At 41.7% G+C, this 17564-nt stretch overlaps 1 long non-coding RNA gene across 1 annotated transcript; it reads left to right on the top strand.

Annotated features, from left to right (window-relative positions):
• Positions 1-414: 414 nt before the first annotated feature.
• LOC122146389 lies at positions 415-1288 on the top strand. The gene is made up of 4 exons (XR_006160952.1): positions 415-584; positions 789-844; positions 1110-1166; positions 1246-1288. It is a non-coding gene; the product is annotated as an uncharacterized LOC122146389 (long non-coding RNA).
• Positions 1289-17564: the final 16276 nt, after the last annotated feature.

Here is a 17564-nt window from a genome sequence, read left to right on the forward strand (position 1 = left end):
GCGATTTCGCAGGCTGCAGACCACGTTTCTGTTCATTGTAAGTATTAAATTATAATTATAGGCCTATATACACTCACTGGCCACTTTATTAGGTACACCTATTCAATTGCTTGGTAACACAAAGTGCTAATGAGCCAATCACATGGCAGCAACTCAATACATTTAGGCATCTAGATGTGGCGAAGATGACTAGCTGAAGTTCAAACCGAACATCAGAATGGGGAGCAAAGGGGATTTAAGTGGCTTTGAACGTGGAATGGTTGTTGGTGCCAGACAGGCTGGTCTGATTATTTCAAAAACTGCTGATCTACTGGGATTTTCACACACAACCATCTCTAGTGTTTACAGTCCAGTAAAATATCCAGTGAGTGGCAGTTGTGTGGACGAAAATGCCTTGTTGATGTCAGAGGAGAATGGGCAGACTAAAATTACACAAATAATACATACAACTTTTCCTGACACTTTCTTACATGTAACTGACACACTTCTGTTGAATATTTACTTTACAGAAATGGTTCAGTGTCATCAGAATAAGTCCGTTAGCATCACAACCGTGAGCTACCTATAGAGGCTATCTATAAGAGGTAAGCTAGCTATAGATTTTATAGCTTTGTAAATGTTTTGCTGGCAATTTGTTAATGGATGAATTGAAATAAGCTAATTTAACCTAAAAGTATGCACTGTACTGTTAATCCACTTACATGAACTAAAATGGGGTGAAACTATTCCAAACACGTTTTTCTTTCATTGTAGACAAATATTGATAAAAAAATTTACTGTGGTTTTAGGAGTGTCAGAAAAAGCCCTTTAATGGGACCTGCTGATAGAGAAATGGGAAACACAGGTGATCTGAGAAACCTTATTAAATAACTTAAAATGCGTTTTTCACAATATATTTCACCTATATCATCATGCATCTTTAAAACCTAAAAAAGGTAAATTCTCTTTTCTTAAGATTTTTTGTATGTTCTGTACATTATTCTTTCTCTTTTCTACATTTCACCTCTGCTGTAGTTTATTTCTAATAAATCTGACATTGTATACTACATGTTGGCTCTGTGACAAACTGTTTGTTCCTATATTCTTCCATGCTGATGACCGTACTGCAGAGTTGGAGCGGACCTCTTGTTGAAGAACTTCTCCAGGCACTATGAACCATCTGACTAGTAAGTAAAACCTCAAACATCAGATATTAAAAAAAATATCAAATATCAAATATTTTTTGATTTCTGTATGTCTTACTAGGCCATCACATTAAACACTGCATTGAGGACACTACAACCAGAGAGGTACAACATAATTCAAAATGAGACAGAGATGATAATAAAAAAGTGCTTTGAAATGAAAATTAATAATGGTAAGACAGAACCGAGTACTGTGACTGTGGGTCACTTCAAAGTGAAACAGCCAGATCGATGGTGAAGGTATAATCTCGATAATGAAATAATTATAATCTCGATAATGAAGTAAATAAATATATGTAAATATTTCAGATAAAAATATATTTACATATATTTAATATATGTGAAGAATATTAAAAAGTGGCCAAAATCAAATATTTAAATATATTTTTAATATATATTTCAAAATATATTTACTTATATTGTATAAAATATATTTTCACGTACAGAAATATAATGTTAACAAATATTAGAAATTAACATATGTACATATATTGCAAATTAATATATTTACATAGTCTGATATCTTAGTATATTTAAATATAAAGTAAATAAATATATGTAAATAAATATATGTGAAAAATATTAAAAAGTGGCCAAAATCAAATATTTAAATATATTTTTAATATATATTTCAAAATATAGGCTATTTACACTTATTGTCTATATTTTCTTCTATTTGAATTTAAGATATTTAAATATATCAAAATATATTTATTAAAAATATATTTCAATCTACGTGACTTCTGTATGGGCTTCCTGTCCCACAGATCAGGATGACGCCTGGGGCACAGGGTCCAATGCTATCTTGGGTTGGGGGACCTGGCGTTTAGGGAACTGGTAGCGTCTGGCTGAGCGGGAGTGCTGGCAAGGCTCTGGCTTAGGAGCCGTGGGAGCAACTGGAGGCGCGGGCTTTGTGGTATGCGGAGTCTGCACATTTTTGGGGCGACTAGAAGCAGCCGTTGAGCTGGAGCACTTTGGCAAGAAGTGTCGCATTGCCTGAGACGACTTCTGTGCAGCGGTAAAGCGTTCAGTGAAGCCCTCATCTGTAGGTCTAAACAGGCCAATAGGGGAAACTGGGGAGTGAAGGAAGCGTACCTTATCCGCATCCTTGATCTCCGTGAGGTTTAGCCATAAGTGGCACTCCAGCACCACTAGGCTGGCCATGGATCTGCCGATCATCTGTGCTGTCATTTTGGTGGCACAAAGGGCCAGGTCAGTCGCGCTGGGCAGCTCTTTGAAAGCCACGGGGTCTGGGCCGGTCCATACAATGGAGGAGTTTGGCCTGAAAGACCATCATGGAATGGAGTGCCAAAGCCGCCTGTCCAGCAGATAAGTAGGCTCATCTGGCGAGAGCCGAAGTAGTCCTACGCAGCTTGGATGTGTGGGCCGCCTTTGCCTTCCAACCGATGGCTGAGGGTGGGCAGTGATGCGTGGCCACAGACTCATCCAGGGGAGGCAGCTTGTTGTACCCTTTTTCTTCAGCACCGTCGACAGTCTTGAGGGCGGATGAAGAAGAGGCTCGGAGGCGAACCGAGTAGGGGACCTCTGGGAAGAATGGTGAAGCTCATTGACAGGGGCCCCGGCAAGAACCACTCATCCAATCGGCTGCAGTTGGGATCTTCAGGCGGGGACCACTCCAGACACAGCTCCTCTACAGCCTTTGGCAGGACGCAGAATAGTTTGGTGTCCATGCCCGGGCTGGATGTGCTGAGCTATGCAGATGGCAAGGGGGCGGGGTCGACGTACGAACCCGACAGCTCTTCCACATCTGAAGCCTCTAATGACATGCTGTCGTCCATGGGGTCACACTCACTCACTCCAAATGAGATCATGTTGCTCGCAGCCACAGAGAGATGCTGGTCTGTGAGGGAGAAGTGGACAGGAGAACCCTCTCTGAGTGGAGAGAGTGAGGCACGCTGGGGCTCAGTTCCTCTGCCCCGTTGCTTTTTCTTCACAGGCTCCTGGGTGGAAGAAAGCGGGAGGGTGCGAGAGGCAGAGTCGCTTTCTGAAAAGAAAGCTTTCCGCGAGCGCAGAGCGGCGAGACTCATATACTCATAATGAGGACATTCCGCCTCGACGAGCGCAGCATCAGCGTGGGTGGAGTCCAAGCATGAAACGCACTCGCTGTGACCATCAACGGCATGCAGGGGAGCCCTGCACGACTGACAGAAATGGCACGGCATTTGAAAGAATGCCGGAAATTTGCTCTTTGAAATTTGCTCCTTTAATCTGCCAGATAGTGGCTGGGAACCGGAGTCGTCACTGTTGCAGGCGTAAAGGTGGCTTGAAGCTGCGAGAATGGGCGAGCAGGAAGAGGTCTCTCGATCCGCTGAGAGACTTGATCACGGCAAAGGATTTCTCAGTCTTGTAGATCGAAGATCTGTAGTCGTTGCTGAAGGAGAATAATTATTCTGAGGATCCTGTGGCGATGTGCCCTTATATAGCCAGATGCCCCTCCCATTCTGGCAGGCTTTGCCGCCATAGGCTCGTGGAGCTCCGCTGCCTAGAACATTGGTTAGTTTTATATTCACTGCGCAAACCAAGTTACACTGTGTTACTAAAAAAGGCTTCAGTCATCGGAGAAAAAGGAGTTTTCTCCATAATTGTCTTTAACAAGACGCAGTACGAGTGAAGTATCGACAGGGAACGCAACACGCACGTCTCCCAGAACTCCTGTATAATTCAACCAATCCGATGACAACTTCAAAACTTCCGAAGTGTTTCCAATTTTGTGTGCCGTATGGATCATATGTTCAGTCAACGCCCTGTGGGCATGACATCTGAGGCTGAGACTATGTTTTTTGTAGTATAGTTTCACAAAACTAAAGTCAGACCATTCTGCTTTTGCTTCAGATTTCAAAATTATACAGTCTAATTTAGATTAAAAACTACTCATGCTGCATATATGCTGCATCTTTGTTTGGATCATGATTAAAATCCAGTGGTTGCCTCTAATTTTAAATGGAATGAGCACAGACAAAGCCTTAGTTTGTTCATATTAAGAGATTTCTTTTATGTGTGTGACTTACTTGTTTGATTTGGGGTTTGTTTTAAAATTTCTATTTAGTTTTGTTATATTTCAATTTCACAAAGAAACATGCAGCAATAACCTTATAAAACTACAAATTATCATTTACTGTATAATGTCTTGTCTCATTTTGTTAAAAAAATCATGAGAAAATCGAATTGTGAAATCAAAATTGTGACTCAAAACAAATCATTTAAGTTAATTTTTTTCCTCATTAATGTACACACAGCACCCCATATTAGTGTTGTCACGGTACCAAAATTTCAGTATTCGGTACCGATACCAGTGAAAATCCACGGTTCTCGGTACCAATTTCGGTACCAAAGCAAAACACAAAAATATGCTAATTAAAAAACAAACAAAAAAAAAACCCTTTTTATCACCAAAAATAAAACCAATGCCATTCTTTATACTTATTTACAATTGTGTTTAAAGTTTTTCTAGAAGTAATATAATTATGAAAAACAGTAAACAAGTTTCACCCAAATTTAATTTGTCTTTTAATGAATGAAATTTAAACACATTGTATTTTTTTGTTAAATAAAGAGGATTTGTTATTAAAATTAAAACATGGAAGAAATATTGTGTGATTTATTTCTTTAAAAAATAAAGGTTTATTAATTTTTTCAACAGTAGTAGCAGTATCACATACATTCTACTAAATAATAGTAATATTTCTAGCACAATGCCTAAATATAAAAAAAAAATTTACTTTTATTTTGACGGGTTGCAGTGTTTCCCACAGCCTTACACTATTTGTGGCGGCACTCCCCCGCCCCCATATATACATATATATGCAAATTCATTTTCTGCCGAGAGGCCGCGCTTTAAGAGCGGGAGAGATACAGGATTCTCCGGTAACGGCTGCAAAGCAGTGCTGAGCTCACAAATGCTGCCTTATCAAGCATTACATGCAAAATGAAATAAAAATGAAATCGAAAATTTTCTAGATACAGTCGGTTTCCTTCTGAAATACAGTGATATAAAAACACCCGCATCGGTTTTTTATTTTGAAACGTGCAGTGCTCATGTTTATTCAATGAAGTCAAAGCCTTTTGGAAAATCTATTTTTGGCGGTCAGTTTTGATATTGTAATAAATCAATGTGTGGGAAACCCTGGGTTGCAGTGAATACCTTTAAATTGACACTGGTTTTACTCAAATGAAATGGTAAAATGCTTGTGAAGTGAACAGTTCTGGTGACGTTGTTTATGTATTTATGTCCTCATTGAGACGGCAGATGCTGAAATTACTGCAAGCGTCACGCGCTTCAGTCTATGTAGTAAACTAAACCCGCACGTCTCTGCCATTCATTCATTCATTCACACAGAGACGCGCAGAACAACAACAAAATAACTTTTGCGTCTTAACATTTACAGATACTGGTCCATATGGAGATTTGATTTGATTAATTTATGCTAACTTTGACAAATCCCGTGACTGTCCATATTAAAATGTAAGTTTCATTTTCATGACTGGATTTTGAGATTCCGTCCGCGTTTTCTGCTTCGTGGAAATCATAGCGATGTATGCGTCAAGAACCGGGTTGACCGGGTACTCGGTACCACCGGTACTTAAAGAAACCTGGTACCGTGACATTTTCATTTTTTTAGTACCGACTTGGTACCGAAGTCTTTTGACAACACTACCCCATACTGACAGAAAAACACAGAATTGTTGACATTTTTGCACATTTATTAAAAAAGAAAAACTGAAATATCACATGGCCCTAAGTATTCAGACCCTTTGCGCAGTATTTAGTAGAAGCACCCTTTTGATCTAATACAGCCATGAGTCTTTTTAGGAAAGATGCAACAAGTTTTTCACACCTGGATTTGGGGATCCTCTGCCATACCTCCTTGCAGATCCTCACCAGTTCTGTCAGGTTGGATGGTAAAAGTTGGTGGACAGCCATTTTCAGGTCTCTCCAGAGATGCTCAATTGGGTTTAAGTCAGGGCTCTGGCTGGGCCATTCAAGAACAGTCACAGAGTTGTTGTGAAGCCACTCCTTCGTTATTTTAGCTGTGTGCATAGGGTCATTGTCTTGTTGGAAGGTGAACCTTCAGCCCAGTCTGAGGTCCTGAGCACTCTGGAAAAGGTTTTCGTCCAGGATATCCCTGTACTTGGCCGCATTCATCTTTCCCTCGATTGCAACCAGTCGTCCTGTCCCTGCAGCTGAAAAAACACCCCCACAGCATGATGCTGCCACCACCATGCTTCACTGTTGGGACTTTATTGGACAGGTGATGAGCAGTGCCTGTTTTTCTCCACACATACCGCTTAGAATTAAGGCCAAAAAGTTCTATCTTGGTCTTATCAGACCAGAGAATCTTATTTCTCTGTTTTTTAGCAAATTCCATGCGGGCTTTCATGTGTCTTGCACTGAGGAGAGGCTTCCGTCGGGCTACTCTGCCATAAAGCCCCGACTGGTGGAGGGCTGCAGTGATGGTTGACTTTCTATAACTTTCTCCCATCTCCCGACTGCATCTCTGGAGCTCAGCCACAGTGATCTTTGGGTTCTTCTTTACCTCTCTCACCAAGAGTCTTCTCCCCCGATAACTCAGTTTGGCTGGACGGCCAGCTCTAGGAAGGGTTCTGGTCGTCCCAAACGTCTTCCATTTAAGGATTATGGAGGCCACTGTTCTCTTAGGAACCTTGAGTGCAGCAGAAATTTTTTTGTAACCATGGCCAGATCTGTGCCTTGCCACAATTCTGTCTCTGAGCTCTTCAGGGAGTTCCTTTCACCTCATGATTCTCATTTGCTCTGACATGCACTGTGAGCTGTAAGGTCTTATATAGTCAGGTGTGTGGCTTTCCTAATCAAGTCCAATCAGTATAATCAAACACAGCTGGACTCAAATGAAGGTGTAGAACTATCTCAAGGATGATCAGAAGAAATGGACAGCACCTGAGTTAAATATATGAGTGTCAAAGCAAAGGGTCTGAATACTTAGGACCAAGTTATATTTCAGTTTTTCTTTTTTAATAAATGTGCAAAAATGTCAACAATTCTGTGTTTTCTGTCAGTATGGGGTGCTGTGTGTACATTAATGAGGAAAAAAAGTGAACTTAAATGATTTTAGCAAATGGCTGCAATATAACAAAGAGTGTAAAATTTAAGGGGGTCTGAATACTTTCCGTACCCACTGTATATATATATACGTTAATGTATGTTGAAAGCTCCTTAGAGTTTGTGCTTAGTTGTGTTCTTTAGCCGTGATGCACCAGCACTGCTTAAGATAGAAATCGTTATATTACATTTCAGGTGTTGGGGCTCATGACTTTTCCCATTTGCAAAATCTGTTCCGCCAATGATATTATATCATTGCATTGCTTACGTCGCAGGGTGCTTATATTCAAAATTTACTTTGTGATGTTTTTTTTAGCCATGTTTTAATTTTTTAACAAAAAATTACTTGTCATTACTTGTAATCAAACATTAAATGGACCCCCTGCAGTACCGCTGTGGACCCCCGGTTGAAGACCCTTGCTCTAGGATCAAGTTGTGTTTTTTTAATGAAAGGCTTAATAACAGCTGATTTGAAGGTTTTAAGGACATATCCTAAAGACACTGATGAATTAATTATATTCAGAAGAGGATCTATGACTTCTGGAAGCACCTCTTTTAGCAGGTTAGATGGAATAGGGTCTAACATACATGTTGTAGGTTTTGATGATTTGAAAAGTTTATACAGTTCTTCCTGTCCTATAGCAAAGAATGAGTCAAATTTCCCCCCAATTTATCTACATTCCAAGCAAAACTTTTCTCTATTGGGCTAGATAATGGCTGCATGGTTATAATATTATCTCTAGTTGTATTGATCTTGAAAGTAAAGTTCATAAAGTCATTACTGCTGTGCTGTTGGGAGAGGTCTGCATCTGTTGATGCTTTATTTTTCATAAATTTAGCCACTGTATTGAATAAATGCCTGGGGTTGTGTTTATTCTCTTCTAAGAGAGACAAAAAGTAAGTAGATCTAGAAGTTTTTAGAGCTTTTCTATAAGTAGAAGTACTTTCCTGCCATGCAATATGAAATACCTCTAGTTTTGTTTTCCTCCTGCTGCGCTCCATTTTCCAGGCTGCTCTTTAAAGCGGGAGTGTGCTCGTTATACCATGGTGTTGGACTGTTTTCCTTAATAGCCTTTAAGCATAAAGGAGCAACCATATCTAAAGTGCTAGAAAAGAGAGAGTCAATAGTTTCTGTTAAACCATTAAGTTTTTCTGAGCTATTGGATATGCTGAGGAATTGAGACAAGTCAGGAAGATTATTTAAGTCAAGTCACCTTTATTTATATAGCGCTTTCAACAATGCAGGTTGTTTCAAAGCAACTGTACAGCATTAATTAGGAAAATAGAGTGTCAATTAAGCAAAATGACAATAGTAAACACTATTTTTTCAGTTAAAGCCAGTTCATCATTGAATTCAGTGATGTCATCATCTAGCTCAGTTCAGTTTAAATAATATCTATAGTAAATAGTATGGGGAAGTCATGGCCTAATGCTGTGTTCACAGCAAACGCGAATAGAGCATCAAATTCGCGTCTACCGCATCTAGTTTGCCGCTTGAACATTTTGAGATCATTCGCTTCATTCGCGTGTGAAATTCGCTTCATTCGCGCGTGAAATTAACTTCACAACAGACGCGAATTCTGGGGGGGCTTCTGCCAGCTGAGTTGACGCAGCATTTTCAACCACCATTTTTATTCTGATAATTTTTAAAATATTACTGTTATCGTGTCATGAAATGTAGTTTTAAAAGTATTTCAGGCGACAATGTAGTTCTTTTAAACTCAAATATGCGGTTTATTTATAAAGACAGCGTCTATTTAAAAATGTGTTTTGCCTATTTCGGAGATGAGCTCCATGCGATCAGCGGGAACTCAGTGATCATGTATCCGCCGAGAGCAGCCTCACCTCGGCTAGACCTTCTGACATTTGCAGCTGGCTCTGATTTCTCATCAGTGGTTCAAGATAAAATATAATTTGTTTGGGGTAAATCTTATCTTTGGCCTTTATTCAATTAATCTATTAATATGTTTTATATATATATAGGTCCTTTTTATTCCTGTCTCTATAGAAATATGAACGTTTGTCATATAGCTCCGGTTGACTGTTCACTGATAACATCAGTCGTTCCTCCATGTTGAATGAGTGACTCCTGAGCAGGCTCATGATTGGTTAATGCGGCGCGAATTGACGCCAAAGTTAAAATTTTTCAACTCGGGCGGCAGACGCAAATTCGCGTCAAACACATAAATTCACAAAAGCACCATTCGCGCGTAACGCGCGTATCGCACCAGATGCTCAATTCGCGTAATGCGCGCGAACTTGACGCGCAAATGAGGCGAATTCGAGTCTACCGCGCCGCACTAAACGCCTCATTCGCGCCGCGAGACTTCCAGACGCGCGTAAACGTGTCTTTACATTGACTTAACATTGAAATCATTCGCGCCAGACGCTCTATTCACGTTTGCTGTGAACGCGGCATAATGGTTAGAGAGTTGACTCCTAATCCTAAGGTTGTGAGTTCGAGTCTCGGGGCCGGCAATAACACGACTGAGGTGCCCTTGAGCAAGCCACAGAACTCCCAACTGCTCCCCGGGCGCCGCAGCATAAATGGGATGGGCTGCTCCAGGTGTTTGTTCATGGTGTGTGTGTGTTCACTGCTGTGTGTGTGCACTTTGGATGGGTTAAATGCAGAGCACGCATTCTGAGTATGGGTCACCAGGGCTGTACAGTACGTCATGTCACGTCACGTATCTGTGCAATCAAGTCAACGATATCACAAAATGAAGTGTCCCCAACTAAGTAAGCCAGAGGCGACAGCGACAAGGAACCAAAACTCCATCGTTGACAGAATGGAGAAAAAACCTTGGGAGAAACCAGGCTCAGTTGGGGGGACAGTTCTCCTCTGGCCAGACAAAACCAGCAGTTCAATTCCAGGCTGCAGCAAAGGCACATTGTACAAAGGACTCAACTGGTTCCTGTGGTCTTGTCGAGGTGGCCATCTGAGACAAAGTCTTTACAGGTTATCTGGGGCTCATCTAGTTGTCTTGGTCTCCACTGACTTTCGGGACTGTAGAGGTCCTCTCTAGGTGCTGATCCACCATCTGGTCTGGATATGTACTGGACCTGGTGGCTACGGTGACCTCGGAATAAGAGAGAAACAGACTAATATTAGCGTAGATGCCATTGCAAGTACATCGGCTTCAGGACCTCAGACCAACTCTTTGTCTGTTATGGAGGCCGGCAGGAGGGGAATGCCATCTCTAAGCAGAGGATGGCCCACTGGATTGTGGATGCCATAACCCTGGCTTATCAGGCACAGGGTCTGCCCTACCCGTTCAGGTTGCGAGCTCACTCAACTAGAAGTGTTGCATCCTCCTGGGCGCTGGCTCGTGGTGCCTCGCTGACAGATATTTGTAGAGCTGCAGGCTGGGTGACCCCTAACATGTTCGCTAGGTTCTATAGCCTTCGTTTAGAGCCGGTATCCTCCAGTGTTCTCACCTCAAACTGATAGAGGCCCCGGTTAGTGTCGGCTTGCTATAACTGCTCCGGAGTGTCCATACTGTAGACCCTGTTGAGATCCTCCATCACCCTAGGGAGCTGGATGCGGCAGAACGTCTGGCGCCAGGCCTTCATGATGAATCCATGAGAACCGTGGAAGGCTGGGTTCCATATTGAGACCTAAGTGTTACTCGTATGTGTATAGTCCACCGTATAGCCTTAGAGCCTGTGTTTTCCCGGCAGACTTCTGCCTTACCAAAGGGGGTTTTAATCACCTCAAATTTCTCCATATACACCTAAACGGATGCTATATGTGCATTTGCTTCCGAAAACTCCTTCAGGAAGGATGGGGCTTCCGCAGCGTCCCTGTTCCAAGCGGAATGGGTACGTTTTCCCAGTGTTATCCAATCTCACCCAGTGCGGTATTGCTTTGACAATGGTGAGTGGAACTACTTGTTCCGAGCTCCAGCCTACACCTAATAGGGGTGCAGGCGGCTCGCACAGGGCACTGGAAGGGGCAGCACCAATGGCGCTTTGGTAGGGATCCCAATTCATCGGTCACCGACGTGACGTCGAGAGTGACCGACTGAAAGGGAACGTCTTGGTTACGTATGGTAACCCTCGTTCCCTGAAGGAGGGAACAGAGACGACACGTCCCGTCGCCACAGTTGCTGTACCACCGTTGAGCCACCGGGTCACCGGCTCAGCTCCTCAGCGAAAACCTGGTATGCACTGCACCTGCTGCCTTATTATACTCACGCTGTGATCAGCGGCAGCTAGATGCAATAATTGCATGCCAATGTGCATTAGCTCATTTAGTTTACACTCGAAGTAGATATCAATATCCCAATTTGTCGGTCACCGACGTGATGTCTCCGTTCCCTCCTTAAAATAACTTTTGTGTTTCCCCTTGAAAACATGATTATTATATGCAGAGTTTTTAGGTCCTTTAATTAACACCTCTGTTTTTTTTTTTTCAGAATTTAGCAGTAAGAAACTACACGTCATCCAGTTTTTTATATCGACTATGCATTCCTCTAGTTTTTCTAATTGGTATGTTTCCCCGGGCCACGAAGAAATATACAGCTGAGTATCATCAGCATAACATTGAAAACTAACACCATGTTTCCTGATGATATCTCCCAAGGGTAACATGTAAAGCGTGAAGAGTAACAGCCCTAGTACTGAGCCTTGAGGTACTCCATACTGCACATGTGATCAATATAATACCTCTTCATTCACTGCTACGAATTGATGGTGGTCATAAGTACGATTTGAACCATGCTTGCCAACAAAGTTTTCTAGTCTATTCAAAAGAATGTTGTGGTCAACACAGTGTCGAACGCAGCGCTAAGATCCAATAGCATTAATAGAGAGATACAACCATGATCAGATGACAGGAGCAGGTCAATTTGAGCAGTCTCAGTACTATGATACGGTCTAAATCCTGACTGGATATCCTCACAGATACCATTTTTTTCTAAGAAGGAATATAATTGTGAGAATACTACCTTTCCTAGTATCTTAGACAGAAAAGGGAGATTCAAGATCATATCCTAATGACAATGATGAATTAATATAAATTAACAAAGCAGTCTTTTGTGGTAGAAGTGATGGTTCTACCACATTTGTAACAAGGATTTGAATTTGCAGCTTTAGCTATATGGAGTATACACGAGACTAGATAATGACCCGAGATATCATCACTCTGCTGCAGAATATCAATGCCATTAACATCAATTCCATGTGACAGTATTAAATCTAAAGTATGATTATGACAATGAGTAGGCCCTGATACATGTTGTCTGACCCCAGTGGAGTTCAGAATGTCTATAAATGCTGATCCCAATTAATATAATCAATTATAAAAAAATAAACAACAATCAACAAAAATAAAAACTTTATCTGCAGCCAGCACTAACTCAGAGAGAAAATCAGCAAATTCTTTGATAAAGTCTGTATGGTGCCCTTGTTGCCTATATACAGTAGCCAGTACAAACGTCACAGGGGATTTATCATTAACACTTGTTTCTCTGGGTAATTATTTGAATCACCATTACTTCAAACAAATTATACTTGAAACCAGAGCTCTAAAAAATATTGAACATACAGTATTACTATGAATTGTAGCAGCACCTACATTATATTTTCAATATAAATAAGATTTTATTGGATAAATCTAAGACATGTAAACTAATCTTACACAAATACACACTCTCACACTTTCACACAAGTTGCAGAAAGAGAGAAAGTGAGGAAAGAATGAGTTTGAGAGGGTGGAAATTTGAAATCCCAAGTTATGTCATGGTTCATGGGTCTGTGTGCTCATTTCTGCATCTGTGTGGGTGTGTCCGTTCTGTTTTCTTGTCAGCGTTGCCTAGCTACCGTGGAGCTGACAAGCTAATCAGAGCGGTCACAGGTGTAGCTTGTCTGCGCTACCTATATCTGGCTGATGTTTCTGTGGTGTCAAATCATTGTTGCTCATGTCCTGTCCTGCTCTTTGTCAGTCTTCCTAGTTCCTGATTCAGATATCGTCTGGTCGGAGTTTCCTCTACCTTTTCGATTACTCTTCATGGACTGGTCAGATTTATTTCCCTGTCTGATCTGGATTAGTCCTCACTACTGGATTATATGCTTTATCAACTTCTACAGTTGTTCTGCTGTCGCTGTTGCTGGTTTTATCAATAAAGACTATCCATCTTTCCCTCACTATTGGATCTTGTGTTTCTGTTACGTGACAGAATGATCCGACCATTATGGATCCAGCGAGAGTATCAAATTTAAGAGATTTTTGACTAACAGTAATTCATGAATGGATCATCAGGAGGAACAGATGGCAGCCACAGGTCGTGTTGTCCAAGCCCTGGTCACCCAGGTCTCAGAGCTGACCACCCAGCTACAGCTTCTCAAGACTGAGTCCATTTTCACTAAACCCTGCCTTCCACCTCCAGCTTTCTACTCTGGTGAGTCCCAGCAATGCCACTCTTTTCTTGATAAGTGCTCTCTGTACATCTCCCTCCAACCATCATTTCCTACTGAGGAATCAAAGGTAGCTTTTGTTATAACGCTGGGGAACTACAGTTTTGGATCAGAGACTTCCCTGTTGCACTTCGTTTCAGTCTTCTTTAAATGAGATCAGAAAGGTTTTTGATCGGGTGGCTTCTGGCAGAGAGGATGCTTGGTTTTTGGTGGAGTTACGTCAGGGAAATCGGAGAGTCACAGACTACTCTATTGAATTCCACACCCTGGCTGCAGAGTGCTGTTGGAACCTAGAAGTGCAGTGGGATGTGTTCTTAAATGGCCTGGCTCATTATATCAAGGATGAAATCTATGCACTGGAGTTACCTACATCGCTGGATGGTTTAGTTGATCTGGCGAGTTGGGTGCACACCAGATTGTAGCAGAGAGACCAGCGAGCACGCGAGTTCCGGCGGCCAATCTGCTGAACCACCTTCCTGTCACCTCCTGTGATGCGGATGCCTCCTTTTGCAAACCGGAACCCCTGCAGATGGGCAGATCCCGTCTTTGCTAGGAGGGGAGGTGACAGCAAAGTGAGCAAAATCTCTGCTTGTATTGTAGAATTGCTGGCCACATTGCAGCGCAGTGTCCCTTAAAAGCCACATGCCATCAGTAGGTAAGAGGTTACTGATGGGTGGGGTCACATTAGCTAAATCCTCTCTTGCTGCCACCCTTCTTTCTGTTAAATTGCAGTGGTCCTCGCCACTCATGACTATCAGGCTTTAATTGACTCTGGGGCCGAGGGTAATTTGTTAGGCTCTGATCTCGCACACAGACTTAAACTCCCTGTGGTTGCTCTCTCTCAGCCCATTGTTGTTCATGCTTTCAATAGCTCATTATATCAAGGATATAATGCTTTCTCTTCCTTCCATCACACACACTACAGGTCCAGTAAGACTCATCACTTCTGCTATTCACACTGAGACCATTCATTTTCTTCTAAGCCAGAGGCGACAGCGGTAAGCAACCAAAACTCCATCAGTGACAAAATAGAGAAAAAACCTTGGGAAAAAACCAGGCTCAGTCAGAGGGCCAGTTCTCCTCTGGCCAGAAGAAACCAGCAGTTCAATTCCAGGCTACAGCAAAGTCAGATTGTGCAGAGGACTCAACTGGTTTCTGTGGTCTTGTCCCGGTGGTCGTCTGAGACAAGGTCTTTACAGGGAATCTGGGGCTCATCTAGTTGTCCTGGTCTCCGCTGTCTTTCAGGGCTGTAGAGGACCTCTCTAGGTGCTGATCCACCATCTGGGCTGGATATGTACTGGATCTGGGTGACTGCAGTGACCATCTGATCTGGATAAAGACTGGATCTGGTGGCTACGGTGACCTCGGAATAAGAGAGAAACAGATTAATATTAACGTAGATGCCATTCTTCTAATGGGAAGAATGTTATGTGAAGTGTTCCCGGTTCCGGTTGTCCTTAATAATGCAGCCTAAAAATCCTTTAATAGATTTGAATATTAGAAATGTGAGCATATGGACCTGTCAAACGTGCTTAGTAAGCACATCGACCTCAAGGAAGTGTTCAGTAATTCTCAAGCTGCTTCTCTATCTCCGCATCGTCCCTATGACTGTGTAATAGCATATTTCTCTAGTCTAATTCTAAACAATCAAAATAAACCAAAAGTTTTGTTTTCGGTTATAAATGCTCTCTTAAATCCATATGTCAATTGTATACCAAATTCCTCAAATGAATTATGTGAAAGATTCTTGAGCTTCTTTTCTGAAAAGATTGTTAATTTAAGATCTCAGGTGGTAACCACTTACAATGATCCTGCTTCTGATGAGATTTCCCAGTCATCGTCTGTATGGGAGTCCTTTGATCCCATTTCTTTGCTATTCTCCCTGAAATTATTAACTCCCTCAAAACTTTGTTCTGTCCTCACAACGTAATTCACCCCCGGTATTTTAAATTGTTAATGGAGTCAGTGGGCCCTGCCTTACTTTCCTTGTTTAACAAATGCTTATTTTAATCCTTTTAGACCTGACTGCTGCCTTTGACGCTATAGATCAGGGATAGGCAACTTCGGTCCTGGAGGGCCACTGTCCTGCAGAGTTTAGCTCCAACCCTAATTAAACACACCTGAACAAGGCAATCAGTGTTTTCGGGATAACTAGATAGATACAGGCAGGTGAGTTTTTATGAGGGCTGAAGCTAAACTCTGCAGGATAGTGGCCCTCCAGGACCGGAGTTGCCTATCCCTGCTATAGATCATCAGTTGCTCCTGTCTAGATTAGAATCTTGTGTGGGGCTAAAAGGCTCAGTCTTGAACTGGTTTAAATCCTATTTAACGGATCAATATTTTTCAGTCAAAATTGGCAATTTTACCTCTTCTGCTGCCCATCTCAATTTTGGACTTCCTCCGGGATCCATTTTAGCACCTCTGCTCTTCTCCCTCTACATGCTTCCCTTAGGTTCAATTCTGAGAAGGCATGGTGTGTCATTCCATTTTTATGCCGATGATGCACAGATCTATCTGCCTATTAAAAGAAACGATCCCTCAGCCATCAATTCACTATTTACATGTCTTGATGAGGTAAAGCTTTGGCTAGCCAGTAATTTTTTAACCTTAAATGACTCTAAGACTGAGGTCATTGTTTTTGGTCCATCTGACAATTTTAAATTTAACAACTCAACTTTAGATAACCTGGCAGTTTTTGAGTCAAAGTATGTCAAGAACCTTGGTGTTTTCTCTTGAGAAACACGTCTCCTCAGTTGTTGCCTCTAGCTTTTTTCAGCTCCGCTTACTCTCTAAAATTAAACACTGTGTGCCGGAAAAACCTCTTGAGATAGCTGTTCATGATTTATCACTTCTCGATTGGACTATTGCAACTCTTTGTATTATGGCATCTCAAAATCCCAAGTAGCTCGTTTACAATTGGTCCAAAAAGCAGCAGCCAAATTTCTAAAAAAAAAGGCCGCAAATACGATTCTGCCACCCCCTTCTGCGAGCACTTCATTGGCTTCCTGTTAATTCTAGGATCAATTTTAAAATACTCTTATTTGTTTATAAATGTTTACACAATCTCGCTCCGCGTTACCTATCTGAATTGCTGCATCCTTACAACCCTTCCAGAGATTTAAGATCTAGTAATCATAACCTACTTATGGTTCCCACTACAAGGCTGAAACGCAGAGGAGATAGAGCTTTCTCGGTGATAGGCCCTAGATTGTGGAACAGCCTGCCCAGCACCCCTTAGAGCTACTCCAACTTTATCGGTTTTTAAATCTCTTTTGAAAACTCACTTGTTTTCTGAAGCCTTTGATGTTGTGTAAATGTAGCCTATTTTTTATCTATGATCAATATGTTGTACAGCACTTTGGTCAGTCGTGTGATTGTTTTAGATGTGCTTTATAAATAAAAGAACTAGAACTAGAAAGAACTAGATTACCAGGTACGTCTCCTCAAATTTTATTCACTTTCCACCCCGGAGAGGGAGGCCATGGAGAAATATATTTATGATTCTCTAGCAGCCAAGATCATTTGCCCGTCTTCTTCGGCTGGGTTTTTTTTTTTTTTTTTTGAAAAGGAAAGACTGTTCTCTTCCTCCCTGTATCGACTATTGAGGGGTGAAAAACATCACGGTGAAGAATACATATCATTTGCCGTTGATGTCTTCTGATTTTGAGTGTCTGCAGGGGACATCCTTTTTTAGAAACTGGACCTCCGTAACGCTTATCATTTGGTTTGCATAAGGGAGGGGGATGAATGGAAGAATGGAAGAATGGTTGCCTTGGAGAAATGGCATCATTGGTTAGAATGTTCGGGGGTTCCTTTTGTTGTCTGGACCAATCACAAGAATCTTGAATACATCAATTCTGCCATAA

Source organism: Cyprinus carpio, chromosome A10 (genome assembly GCF_018340385.1).
Source record: "Cyprinus carpio isolate SPL01 chromosome A10, ASM1834038v1, whole genome shotgun sequence".
Lineage (NCBI taxonomy): Eukaryota > Metazoa > Chordata > Actinopteri > Cypriniformes > Cyprinidae > Cyprinus > Cyprinus carpio.